General features: G+C 40.4%; 1 pseudogene; it reads right to left on the reverse strand.

Moving 5' to 3' along the window:
* Positions 1-1,135: 1,135 nt before the first annotated feature.
* Positions 1,136-6,812, reverse strand: LOC137268755 (uncharacterized; annotated as a pseudogene).
* Positions 6,813-14,335: the final 7,523 nt, after the last annotated feature.

Raw genomic sequence — 14,335 nt, forward strand, 5'->3', positions numbered from 1 at the left:
GACCAAAAGGATTTTGCATGGATATAAGGCTTTTTCCTCGGAAACGAGGTTGTGGTTGAAGTGACAATATTATCATAAGTAATATTATATTGTCCCCTTATATTGACCGCTTCCAAGAGTCAAATTGTTATGTTATAAGCGATGTCACGCACAATCCTATTGTCCATCAATAAAATACATATTTTACTACCAGTAGAAAGTAACGTTGATTTTGTAAGTCGGTGAAAACAAATTTAAATAGCATTCATCCCAAGACAGGGCGCTGCCATTTTTGAAAGTCGTGAGGTCAAATCCATTTGAATTAATGAGATTATGGTTTGTTTTCATTTGATTAGAAAATCAAAACTACATAAATATGTATTTGAATCATTAAATATATTTAATCATTACCAAAAGGAGTTTGCATGACGCAACCTGTAACATAACCTATGCGAGGTCGGGGTCGAAGTGAAAATACTGCGCGATACATTTCCTCAATTTGCTAAATTTACTCGGTTTGTAACGTTCATTCACCAGTATGTAGACACTTGTCGATAAACGTCTTTATACTTTGTATCATAATCCTAATTACTTTATAATCATACTTGTATTCATTTTGAAACTTGATAAAAAGAAGCGATCTGCGGATGTATAACAGGAATGTAATATGTAAACATTTCATAGTTTGCCTATATGAATCATAATTTGCACGCACGCCTTAGTGTATGTCGTCTGCATCATTACACTTAACGACGAAAACAATAATTCTGTTGAAGACTACAACTTAATAAAAAATGAAAATGCAAATATTAAAATTAAAGTTTATAGGAGCAATGTCAGGCTAATACCTTCTTCGAGGAATGTACCCATCAATATCCACAAAAACGTGTGATATACATGTATAATTCTCAAATCCTTGAGTGAAGACGGTCAGTGGTGCATCTCAATAGGCGTTGTTCAGTTATTTGTCTTACTTTGTACAGATGACATTGCTATTATTGACAGCACTGTTAAAGGACTGTAAAGGAGACTAGACAAGTTGTGCCTGTACTGTAATAACTGGCAACTCCTTGTCAATAATGATAAAAGTAATGTAATCGTCTTCAGGAAAGGGGGCCGTTTAAGACCGTATGAGAGGTTCAGATTTATTGCTGGACTTGCGTTTTAAATGAAAAGGAAGATATTATCTTGGGAGTAATGGCCAATATGTGTGGATGGCTACGGGGGTGAGAAGGAGCAGCAGCAGCGAGCGAGAGCATGGTATTAATGCATAATCACCTTTCCGCTGTGACAAGCAGACGAGGTGAGCGTAGCGAGCGATGAGTTCCACCTACTGTGAAGCAGGCTGGAATTACGATTTTTTGGTTTCTGCTGTGAAAGCGGACAACCAGCAGCATAGCGATTGATAGCTTCTCACCCCAAGCAGGCCATACACACTATGACGTTTTAATTCAGCAAAGTGAATAAAGGTACAATGAATATCAATGTTAATACTTCTAGATTTAATGTACACCCAATCAAATAACGGAAATAAGTGAGCACGGGAAGGGAGGGAGGGTTAATATGGTAGTGAGCGACGGTAAGTAGTGTTCGGCGGAGACGCGAGAAGTGAAGCACCGTTATCTGTCGCGTGTTGTGATGACGTAACAACTGATGACGTCATGATTTGACGTAATGTTTGCAGCTGCGCGAGCCAAGGTAATATTTATAAACAAAGGCACGTGGTATAGCCACGCCATCAATAACACAATTTAGCGGTTAACGCTAAATGCTATTATTGCTGGACTTGCGTTTTAAATGAAAAGGAAGATATTATCTTGGGAGTAATGGCCAATATGTGTGGATGGCTACGGGGGTGAGAAGGAGCAGCAGCAGCGAGCGAGAGCATGGTATTAATGCATAATCACCTTTCCGCTGTGACAAGCAGACGAGGTGAGCGTAGCGAGCGATGAGTTCCACCTACTGTGAAGCAGGCTGGAATTACGATTTTTTGGTTTCTGCTGTGAAAGCGGACAACCAGCAGCATAGCGATTGATAGCTTCTCACCCCAAGCAGGCCACCGCGATATAAATCGCCGGCCATCCACACAGCAACATATAGATATTAGAAAATAGTGGATACGCGAACAGCATGAACGACTTACACTGTGCTGGGAAATAATGGAAGCGCGTGCTCACTTACTGCCGTTATTTCTATTTATCCGAGTTAATTAGCAGTTAAAGCACTAACAATATTGTGCACAAAAATGTCCATTGCAGTGGTTGACAGGTGCACCCCGTCCGCCAAGTAATGTTCCGGGCCACATTTGACCGGATCAAACTGGTCGTGGCGGACGCTGATCCCATGAAGCTCATAGATTCTGTTTGAGAGTCTTCGATTTAGCTTTTTACGAGAAAGTTCAAGCTTTTTGATGTCCATAGCAGCCGGCCACGCAACCCGTGGCAACATGAAAGACCACACCAGCGTCGTATCAGGCATACGTAGCTTGGCATACAGCAAATCACACATAATGTCTTCATATATGGACCTGGCGGACGTTTGGGACAAGTCATTCGAGCCTAAGTGGATCACGAGCCATTTGGGACTGGTGTTAGACGCGGAAGCCAAAAGACTGTTAAGCGAAGCTCGGAAGTGGCTCCATCGCCTCCCGCCTCGGACCTGCCACCGTGTACGGCCGAGACGTTGCAAGCGTTGTTCCAAGCTCCCCTTTGCCCTGGCCATGTAGCTGTCACCAATCACCCAGGCCAGATCTGTAACATAGAGATCGGACAGCAGAAAAAATTGCTACAATGTAATTGGTAAGAGCAAAGCTAGTAAATATTAAGTAGAATCAGTTAATTATGCGTGATTACTTTATTAGATCCTAATATAACCCTGGTATGCACAAGATGTCCATCTACCATACTGCTGAATTATACTTTCATCCAAACCATTAATCGCCGCAGTTGTAGCAGCGCCTATTCTGAAAGAATGTGATGTATACTGGGTCGCGTCATAACCGACATGTGATAGCGACTTATTGAGAATCGCCTGAAATTGATAGCGCGTTAATGGTGAGCCGTCAAAATGGACAAACAGCTGTGAGCTAGTGCGTGGTCTGGACGCGAGATACAGAGAGAGAGCTCTAACGGGGCATAGCTCTGAGGCAGTAGGAGAAATTGAAAGCAGAGTTCCTCTACCGAACTGGTCGGTTTTAGAAAATCTTATGCGCAAGGTTAATCCCTCGCCTGAAAATGAAACATCATTAATTTGTAGTGAAGTTTTTTGAATCGTCGGCTTGTGAACTGCAAACCAACTCGCTGACCCTGAGGAAACCAAAAAAGGCTAAGGTAAATGCTGACTTAAAAACCTGAGCCTCGTAAGAAGATCTGCAGATAGCAGGCAAAACACCTACGATGCGCTGAAGAACTGGAAATGTGATGGGCTTTCGTATGTCCCTCCTAACTTTAATCTTGTGCATCCCAATGATGGCTTTTCTAACCAAAAAATGTTCACAGTGATTGATAAGGTTATTTAGTCTATTCCAGGTGGATAAGGCTGAAATGTAAGCTCTTACAGTACGAGGGGATTTACCTTGAATTGACATGTAGCCTATGAATTGCAGAAGTTGGTCTAGGCAAATGGGTCCTCCTAATGGTAGACTAAACGCGCGCCTAAACGTTTCGAGACATTGCAGCGCCGTGTAATAAGTGCGTCTAGTGTTGCGTGATAAAGAAGACACGATAAGTATATGAGATTCTGTCATACAATCTCCCAAATGTCTCTTGGTAAGCTGGTCTGTGTCGGGTCCGCGTCTGGAGCCATTTGGTGAAATCGGTGCCACTGAAAGCGCGAAAGAGCGTCAGCTATAGCATTTTCATGCGTGCTAATGTACTTGGCGTGAAATATTATGTTGTGCTGCAAGGAGAGTAATACTAAGCACCTTACTAGTGCCATGACCCTCTTGTTCTTGGATGACTGCTTGTTGATAATATGTACGACTGCTTGGTTGTCACATGTGAACATAACCTTTTTGTTGCTCAAACAATTTCCCCACAGTTTTAACGCTACCACAATAGGAAATAATTCAAGGAGTGTCATATCCTTGGTGTAGCCTTTTTGTATCCACGCTTGGGGCCAGGACGCACATGTCCAGCTGCCCTGGAAATACGCCCCGAAGCCGTGTGTGCTAGATGCATCCGTGAAAAGACGTAAATGCTGACCAGACAGCCAAATAGAATCATGAAAAACGGATACGCCATTGTAATGCTGCAGGAACTGTAACCATACTTGCAGGTCCTGTTTCATACCGTTAGTGAGTCTTATTCTATGATAGGGGTAGACGTTTCCGCAAAGGGCATCAGTCAAGCGTCTACAAAAAGCCCTCCCGCACCTAACTGCGCGACACACAAAATACAGCTTGCCTAACAAAGATTGTAACTGGTGAACTTTTAGTTTGCGCTTTTGTGACTGCAGTAAGGCGACAATTTCTTGACACAAGTGATTGATTTTTTCAGGTGGTATCCTAATCTCCATAGAGATAGTGTCTATGGTTATGCCTAGGAATTTGATGGTCGTGGTTGGTTGAACTGTTTTTTCCTGGGCTATGGGAATACCGAAATGTCGAAAAAGCTGAATGCTTGAATCTAACAGGTATTTACATTTGCCTGATTGGGCGCGACCTCCCACCAGGAAATCGTCTAGGTAATGCATGATGGATGCACTGTGTGTGTGTTTGGTTATGCACCACTGCAAGAAACGGCTAAATGTTTCAAAAAGAGCGCATGATATCGAACAACCGAAAGGGAGACATTTGTCAAAATAGTAATTTCCTTCAAAATACATACCTAACAGGTGGAAATCTTCCGGACGGACTGGTAGTAAACGGAAGGCTGACTTAACATCAAATTTTGCTAACTGAGCTCCCTTGCCTAATTGCTGCACTAAACTAACCGCCTCATCGAATCGTGAGTACTGAACGGAGCAAAATTCCGCGGAAATTCCATCGTTTACGGACGATCCCCGGGGATGGGAGAGGTGGTGTATAAGACGGTAGTTATCCGCGATTGTGGTGACACTTGATGTGTCTGATTTCTTTTTGACTAAACCAACGGGAGAAACCTTGAGGTTTTGAATCGGGCATGAGGGGAAAGGCCCGGCGATACGACCAAGAGAGATTTCTTTTTGTAGCTTGGTGTTGACAATTTGAGGAAACTGCCTTGCTGATCTAAGGTTGGGAGCGTTGTTAGGAGTGAACGAACCAGTGAACTGTAAATTAAAACCTGAGGTAAAACCTACCCGTAATAGATCGGCATCTTTTGAGCACACTGCATAGTACGCATCGATCCATGGAATCAGTGTGTTATATTTTATGGGTACCGGAGCTAACGACATCGGGAGATGGGGGTAAGCTGGCCCTGTTTCGGAGTTGCACTTGTGCATTGTTTGTTGGTTTGCTACGAAAAGAATTGCACTGACGGGCACTATGGTTTGAACTTTTGCATTTGGAACATTTGTGGGGGTACTTGCAAGATAATCTTGAACATTGGGAAAAATTGAAATCCCAGCAGACTTGCTTATCAGTGACAGCAGTGACGGAACCAGCAGTGCTGGACTTAGTGTCTGTGAGATTGTAGGACTGCCTACCGTGAACCATGTAACGGAGCCACAGATCGCCGTCGATGGCTCCCCAGGAATGCGTGGGATCTCTAGCCATTTTATGGCGGAAATAATAATCATAGGTGTACCACGAGTCATTACCGTACTTGTGTGCGGCGCCCCGAACTGCGTCAACGTATCCTAACAGTTCTTGAACTGCACCTGGGTGTTTTTGCAGGTAAATACTCATAAAAATATGGAAGGCCGTAGTCCAGGAGGCAATACTGAGGGGTTTAGAAGATTGTTTACTTGCCGGTTTAAACATGACCTGACCTGCCTGGTTAAAAACCATTTGTAACGGTACATCGCCATCCTGCGCAACGTTTTGAGAAGGGAGGAGTGTTTGGAAGTCTACGAACTCGCCGTTCCATATTTTTTGCCTGACCGAATCTTTCACATGAGCACCGATGTGGTTCGTTTTGTAGGAAAGCTGAGGCAAACCCGCATTAACCGCAGTGGCATCGGGTACCTGCCTGTACGTGGGGAGGCTTCGCTGTGAAGATCCCCCACCCGAAGCTAGATTAGAAAGCCATTGTATCGTGGCCTGAATGCTTGATGCAGAAGGAACTGTGCATGCATCTAAATCCGGATTAAACCCTGTGCGTGCATCTACCGCCTGCTGACTACTGGGGTGCGCGTCTGCCGCCGGCTGCGCTGCCGTGGATTGGGTAACCGGCGCGGGTGTTAGGGACGGTGTAGCTAATAATAAGTTTGGGTCTATCTGAATGGGATTGTTCATTCCCTGATGCAATTCTGAAGCTAAGCTAAACCTACCTTGCATTGGAGCGTTCCTAGGAGGATCGAAGGTCGTCCCCAAGGTCGTCCCTTGAATATCCACCGGCGGACTTGATGTGCTGATGGTACTGCTACCCCTTGTTGATCTGCGTTTCTTTCCAGCTGCAGGTGCCGGGACTAGCCTGTGCTGTAATGCTGCTCTTCTTTTTGGTCCCATTACAGATTGGCGACGTTAACCTGCTTATCGATGTTAATATGGTAGTGAGCGACGGTAAGTAGTGTTCGGCGGAGACGCGAGAAGTGAAGCACCGTTATCTGTCGCGTGTTGTGATGACGTAACAACTGATGACGTCATGATTTGACGTAATGTTTGCAGCTGCGCGAGCCAAGGTAATATTTATAAACAAAGGCACGTGGTATAGCCACGCCATCAATAACACAATTTAGCGGTTAACGCTAAATGCTATTAATGGTAAATCCCTAGAAGTGGTTACTACATACAAATGACTCAGGAAACCCTTGCTCAACAAGGTCTCAAAGTCTTGCAGTATTTCAAGTCTAAGATCATCCATTTTGATAAAGTACCATTTGATGTTTTATTTCATATTTTTTATGTTGAAATCTTACCCGTGCTTACATATGGCGGTGAAATCTGGGGATTCCACCCGGCACCAGACATTGAGGCTCTCCATAACAGATTTTGTAAACACCTGCTACATCTCAGTCGATCAACTCCTAATAGTGCATACGTAGCTCTTGGAGAGCTTGGGCGATATTCCATCACTATGTACAGATTATTAAGTATTGGGTTACATTACTGTATTAAGATATTGATGTTATATTACATCATGTTTATCAATACGAAAAGTGTATAGCGACCAAGGGTATTGATTGTTGGACTCTGCTCTTTGAATATGGATTTAGGTCGGCGTGGACCAATCAAGGGATCAAGAACATCCCTTCTTTCATTCAATCGTTCAAGCAGAGGTGTGTTGATAAGTTAACCATAGGTGGTTCGAAAGTTTAAATCAGTGCTCTAAATTATCCTTATATCGGTCAGTTGTAACGGCGGTGGCTTTTGAAAGTTATCTGTACATCAGTGAAAATCTATCGCTCTGCACATTTTCTAAGATGTTCTAATCGCTGCTTAATGATTGACATGGGATGGAAACTGGGGTTAAAGAGAGGAACACCTATGTCCGTTATGTATTGTTGCAGCTGTAGAAACAGAATTACGTCTTGTCCTACAGATCCCATTTTATGACGTATTAGGGCAATCATTACTACCAACATATGGTTGGAAATATCCATCAGAACATAAGGTATATCTACTTTTACCACCAGCCAATGCACGTACTATTGAATGTTAAGGGAAGTCTGTTTCTGTGGCTAACTTGACCATCACCTGCCGACTGTGTGACGCTCCATCAGTATTTGTATCCTGTTGTACAATGCACTGTATAATGGACCTGTGGCCCATCCACTGCAATAAATTCATTCATTCATTCATTCATTCATTCACTAGAGACTCTACAATATCTCAAAAGCGCTGTAATCAGGGTATTTATCCACTTTATATTTTTTTTTGTTTTTGTTTATTTTTCAGTGCAGCACCAACTACATGAATGCTACCCGTCGTTGTCGGGTTGGGTGGTACAGTAGTCTAGTATCCAGATTCTATGTTCCTTACATGGGTACCGTGTGTGAAGTCCATTTCTAGTGTCTCCCACCGTGACATGCGGGATGATGCTTACTGTGGAGTAAAACTAAATAACTGGGATTAAGATTTTCATCTTGATGTTACTGTGCCAGCCGAATATCCTGACATTGACGCCCACCTCACCTCCTGACTCACTGTTTAGTGAACATCAAAAGCCCAAAGTCCACTCACCTTTCTCACATTCGCACACATCAACTAATCTGACACCAATGCTCGTGGTCTTTGCATCCAACTCCCCCTCCCCTAGACTGCTATCTTCGCTGACATCTACACACCACCCCGACACCCCAACTTATCACATCTGCCACACACCTCCCTAACAGACTGTAACACTGTAGCCTTGCAGACATCCTATGCCCAGTCTTCCAGTTGTGAAGATGGCCGCCCCACACCTCAAATCAGTTAACTGATTACAGTATTGCCTTGCACACATCTTACACCCAGTCTTACTCTCACATGTACGTCACATCAGTTACCTGATTACAGTCTGGCCTTGCACACATCCTATGCCCAGTCTTGCTATCACATCTACTTCAAATCAGTTAACTGATTACAGTATTGCCTTGCACACATCTTGTACCCAGTCTTACTCTCACATGTACGTCACATCAGTTATCTGATTACAGTATTGTCTTGCACACATCCTCTACCCAGTCTTACTCTCACATGTACGTCACATCAATTAACTGATTACAGTATTGCCTTGGACACATCCTATACCCAGTCTTGCTATCACGTCTACGTCAAATCAGTTAACTGATTACAGTATTGCCTTGCACACATCCTCTACCCAGTCTTACTCTCACATGTACGTCACATCAATTAACTGATTACAGTATTGCCTTGCACACATCCTCTACCCAGTCTTCCAGTTGTGATGTATAACGATGTTCCCACTGTGGTTGATAGTGTGGCAGTGTTCCCAGTGTGGTGTGTGCTTACAATGTCAATCACTGGTTTGTCTGGTCCCAAATTGATTATTTTCTGGCCTATGTAATAAGACCTAACCATGAGATCCACAGTGTTGACAGGTCTCTCACTTCACATATCATATTATAACCAGAAACAGGGTACACTGATGTGGAACTGGTAAGATGAGGTAACATGGAATCCATACTATTGCTGAACCTAACTCACCCTAAAAACTGGGCAGAGGGGTAGCCTTGTGGTTAAAGCATTTGCTTGTCACACTGAAGACCAGGTTTGACTACCCACATGAATACAATGTGAAAAACACATTTCTGGTGTTAACACCATGGTACTGCTGTGTAAAACTACACTCACGTACTCACTCTAAAAACGAGTGAGTGAGTGGGTGAGTTTGTTTTCGCACCGCTTGTAGGAAAGTTCCAGCAATTACAGCTGGGTACATCAGAAATGGGCTTCAAACACTATAACTCAACATGTGATTACAGACACAGAGGCTTTGATTCTTGTAAATAACAACACTACTATTTTGAGTAATTTAAATGTTTACAAAGTCTATCCAACAAATGATAACAAACACTTACATTTCATTTTCTTTATTAGGAATTTGATAAAAATATCTGTAGCTCAGCTAAACTTACAAATTTCAAAGGAAGCTTACGCACAATTCATTTACCTTCATAGCATCATTGCTCCGTTATGAATTTGTGCAAAGCAAATGTTCAATGAAATGCTGTCAGAAGTTATCAACAAATTGTCTTATGGTCGTATTGGTACTTTTTCATTTTTAACACTCAGATAAGTCTAACATTTCATCCCTTGGTCTTGTTGAGTTTGACACAATTAGGTTCGACTGCAATATATACCATTTGAAAAAAAATAGGGATATTGGATTTACATGACTGATCAAATGCCAGTGATGAAGCCAAGGAAAAAACAGATGATGAAGAGGTATTAAGGGAAAATGTAACAGTTTCTTCCATTAATTTGGAAATGTTTCATCTGTATGGATATATGTTACAGTTTCTCATAAACATTAGCAATTGCTTGTGGCATGATCGCAATACTGAATACTAGCATCCCCTACTTTTCTTAATGGTATATATTCTAAGTAATAATATTGATCTATCCGTGTTATTGTGATTTGAAACCTCTGACTGACCACTTAGATTTGAGTATTTTACTGTATGGTAGAATGCCAGAGATGCCAACCCCTAAGTGTTGCAAATGCATGTAGTAGTTTCAGCGTTCAAAATATATTAGTTTGACCATAAAATCAAATAACCAAAATCATGATGGATTCTGAGAAAAAATGATTGATATTATGGTCAAAATATTTCCGCCATAACTAAATTTGTCGAATCACAAAGGTATTGAAATCAACTTCGCTAAAAATGTGTTTGAAATTTACACTTCTGACTTCCATACATTACAAACATCATGACAAGTTTGGTTTGGACAAGTATCACCACAACAGATAAGAACTTAAAGTCGGTTTTCTGTGTGAGCACCATAGCTGTCGGTTATATTCTTTTCTAGAAGAGAACTAGTTGGCTGATGAAAGCTTTACCTGTAAAGTATGTGAATGAATCATCAGTTGTTGGTTCTGGTTGCATATCATCTAGTAGTCAGCGAACCTCACAAATGTCTAGTTGGCTTAAATCTTGGACAAGGCTGGCCATGGCATGATACTGACCAAACAGAACGTCCCTTGTTGCCATATCAGCAAAGGCACATGTGTTGTCATGCAGACAGACATGGTTACCATGACATTGAAACTGACAGTGTTGTGAGTGCAGGTGACTTGATCGATGTTGCTAGTCATCATAACAACAAAACTCTTGCTGGAACAAATTTCTTACTTAGAACAAAAACATCTGAATTCATAGCGTCTGTACTGTTGGCTGAATTGTTTGGGAGAACCACTTAAATCCTCATTTGTGTGAAAATTTGCCCACTGAAAAAAACCTTAGCCACAGACTTATGTCAAAAACAAGACGCGAAATATGCATCAATATTTTTGAGAAACATTGATGAGTTATTTTTCTGAAGTGACATTTCTTTTACAGTTAACGTCCAACACATTCTTCTACTTTTAACTAAAACTTTCTAAGCACAAATAAAGTACAAGTGTAAGTAAAAGCTAAAAAAGTAAAAAGTTCATTAATATATACAAAGCACTGATAATATATACAAAGCACTGATGTGTTTTGGTTTCTCTACAAACCAATAAAGGCCAATGGACACCACACATCTGTTGCATAATGACGATAAGTTCATGTCACATTAAACTGATATGCACACACTTCAGAATGTCCGTTATGACTTTAATTTTTCATAAACGTGACCAACGAAATCATGAGTTTACATCAAGCAATGTCGAGTTTCGATATCAAGACAGTCTTCAAACTTATGCATAAAAGACAATGTGTTCTTGTCATAAATGGATAATGATTCTCAGTAAACAAACATGAGCAAATCTCAGGAATCTAAAACCACAAAATTGCATCATTGTCAAAATACTTTAAGGTCACGATATGTACTTTAAAACATCCTCATGTGAAATGCAACACATCAAAATGACAATGTTTGTATGTAGATATGTTACAATACTTTGAGGTCACGATCCAGTATATATCCAAATAATAAAATTAGTATTCCAGTACATTACACTGATTTCAAAAGTTCATGATGACTCCCCTTGTGCAGGTAAAGCTGAACTTTGACTCACTTATTTCAAATTGCACACAACAGAGATATGACACCGCATGGGAAACACATATAATCTTGTGGTAAACTGCAGATTCTGCTGTTTATAGCCAACCAGAAAATTCTAGAGAATCGGCATAAGCTGGTTCTTGAACTGATTCTGTTATTATTCATGCTTTTATGTCAATATTTGTACATAATGTTACCGGTATGCATTACAACAAAGCAGTTGTAAATTATTGCATCGTGACCCTTGTACTGAAATACAATGCAATCATTACACAACTAGTATCAAACATAGTTCATAGCATCACACAAATCTGTGGTAAAAAATGCATCCATTGATGTGTAGATGTACCATCAAGGGTATTGAAAAATACATACTCATGTACAGTGGAATCTGCCGACCCAGAACCTAATTCAAGTCTTTGAAAGGCATTTAGAAGTGAAATACATAAGAAAGAAGATTTTTATGGATATCAACTTCTTTATTGTGAGAAAACGCTGTTTGCTCACAATAAAGAAGTTGATATCCATAAAAATCTTCATTCTCAGAACCTAATTAATCTGAATTTACAAACAATTGACCACATTCATATACCTGGATAGAGACAGTAACATTATGAAATTTCTTTGGTTTACCCTTACCTGTACTACCTGTTCTGTGTGTTACCTGTAGTACCTGTTCTGTGTGTTACCTGTACTATCTGTTCTGTGTAAAGGTAACCTTATTAACCCCAAATTCTGTCTAAACTGAACTAAAAATTTGTTTCATACTGCATAATGATGAAAGCCTTTCTAAAACTCTATCTTCTGAGGTATTTGCATAGAAAACATATGCTGTAGAACCAGAAAATTTTAAAGCTTAAAACATTAACAAAGCTTAAAACCAAAAGATGTAATACCATTCACGTTGATCTTTATAAGATTTGTGTAAAATGTTTTACTTCCAATACAAGTACAATGACACAGTTTTATACCTGTTCAAGCCAGTTGGTTGTTTGTAGAGAGATGTCAACACAAAGAGCTGCCTTGAGAAACTTTAGGAAGATCCACAAAGCAACACCTTAAAGAAATCAGTGCAATGACATCAATTGCTGGCTATCGATCTAGAGCATATAGATCAATACCGGTAATCGTATAATATTGATTGATTATCAAGAAACATCAGATGAAATTTGAACAAAACTCAAAAAAATGTTTGAAAGAAATGAATATATTTCATATCATTGGTGAGTTGTGACATGTTTTTGTTTGGCTTATTAACAAAACAGCAATCTGAATGTAATTTCAAAATTTGTTCCTAAATTTGTTAATTGTGTGAGATAACGTTTTCTATCATATAATTTACAAAATTCTCAATAACTCACATTTCATATCAATAATCAATAATATTTCCTATTTCCGATTAGCGATCAATTCACCCAATCCTAATGACATGAAATGTTTAGGAGGGGGGGGCATCAAAATATGTCTATTCAGCATCTATTGTATGATTTCTAATGTATTTATGCACCTTTGGACATTATTCAGTCAAAAGAAATTCATGCATCAACACCATGCATGTATGTGTTGTTTCTTTCTTTCTACAAAATGAGGTTAGATTTGAGACATGAAAAAAATGTGTGTTTAGAAATTATACGAAAAAATGCCTGAACAAAAGTTGCCTTCACAATCACTTGTAGTTACTTTTTGGTGCTGGATTAAAGTTTATTAAAATCAGATCTAAATATTTGTTTTCAGTACACACTGAATATTTAGGATATCTAATTATATGTCAGAGTGAGTGAGTGAGTCAGTTTCGGTTTACACCGCACACAGCAATATTCCAGCTATATGGTGGCGGTCTGTAAATAATCAAGTCTGGACCAGACAATCCAGTGATCAGCAGCATGAGCATCGATTGGTGCAATTGGGAAACGATGACATGTGTCAACCAAGTCAGTTTGTCTGACCACCCGATCCCATTAACTGCCTCTTACAACAAGCATAGTCGCCATTTGTGGCAAGCATGGGTTGCTGAAGGCCTATTCTACCCCAAACCTTCATATGTCAGAGTGATCAACATGTGACCAATCAGAGTCAGATGAGTGATGTCAGACAGTTAGGCAGTCAGAGAGTCAGAATGTGCTGTCTGGTAATAATACAACAGGTGAAACCTGAATGAAAGGAATGAATGAATTTCATCAAATCTTCATGTATCTTCTGCTCCAACAGGACAAACAGCAAGGGATTCGGCCCAACCCATGGAATTACTGCTAATTTTAATTCAATTCTTAAAATACAGGATTTCTAGGTCCCTGTGAAGTGAGTCTGACATTTTATCTTTGAGAGTGTCGAGCAGAAAGACAGATATGAGCTGCTTATTTCACACTTTGAAATATTCTTTGGAGTATATTACAAGGCACTGTGACTGTTTAATATCACAAGTAAATATCTAAAAAATATCATCATGAGCAGAAATTGCAAATTACAACCTGATGCTATGACAGTCGTCTATGTTAAATGATGGGGATTGTGATCACCTTCGCGTTACAATCACTCTCTTGACCGTGACCCAGACGATTACCATGATTCACTCTGCTCATGACTTCGACACATATGACAAGGTAAGTATTTGAAAATGAC

The sequence above is a fragment of the Haliotis asinina genome, chromosome 16, assembly GCF_037392515.1.
Source record: "Haliotis asinina isolate JCU_RB_2024 chromosome 16, JCU_Hal_asi_v2, whole genome shotgun sequence".
Lineage (NCBI taxonomy): Eukaryota > Metazoa > Mollusca > Gastropoda > Lepetellida > Haliotidae > Haliotis > Haliotis asinina.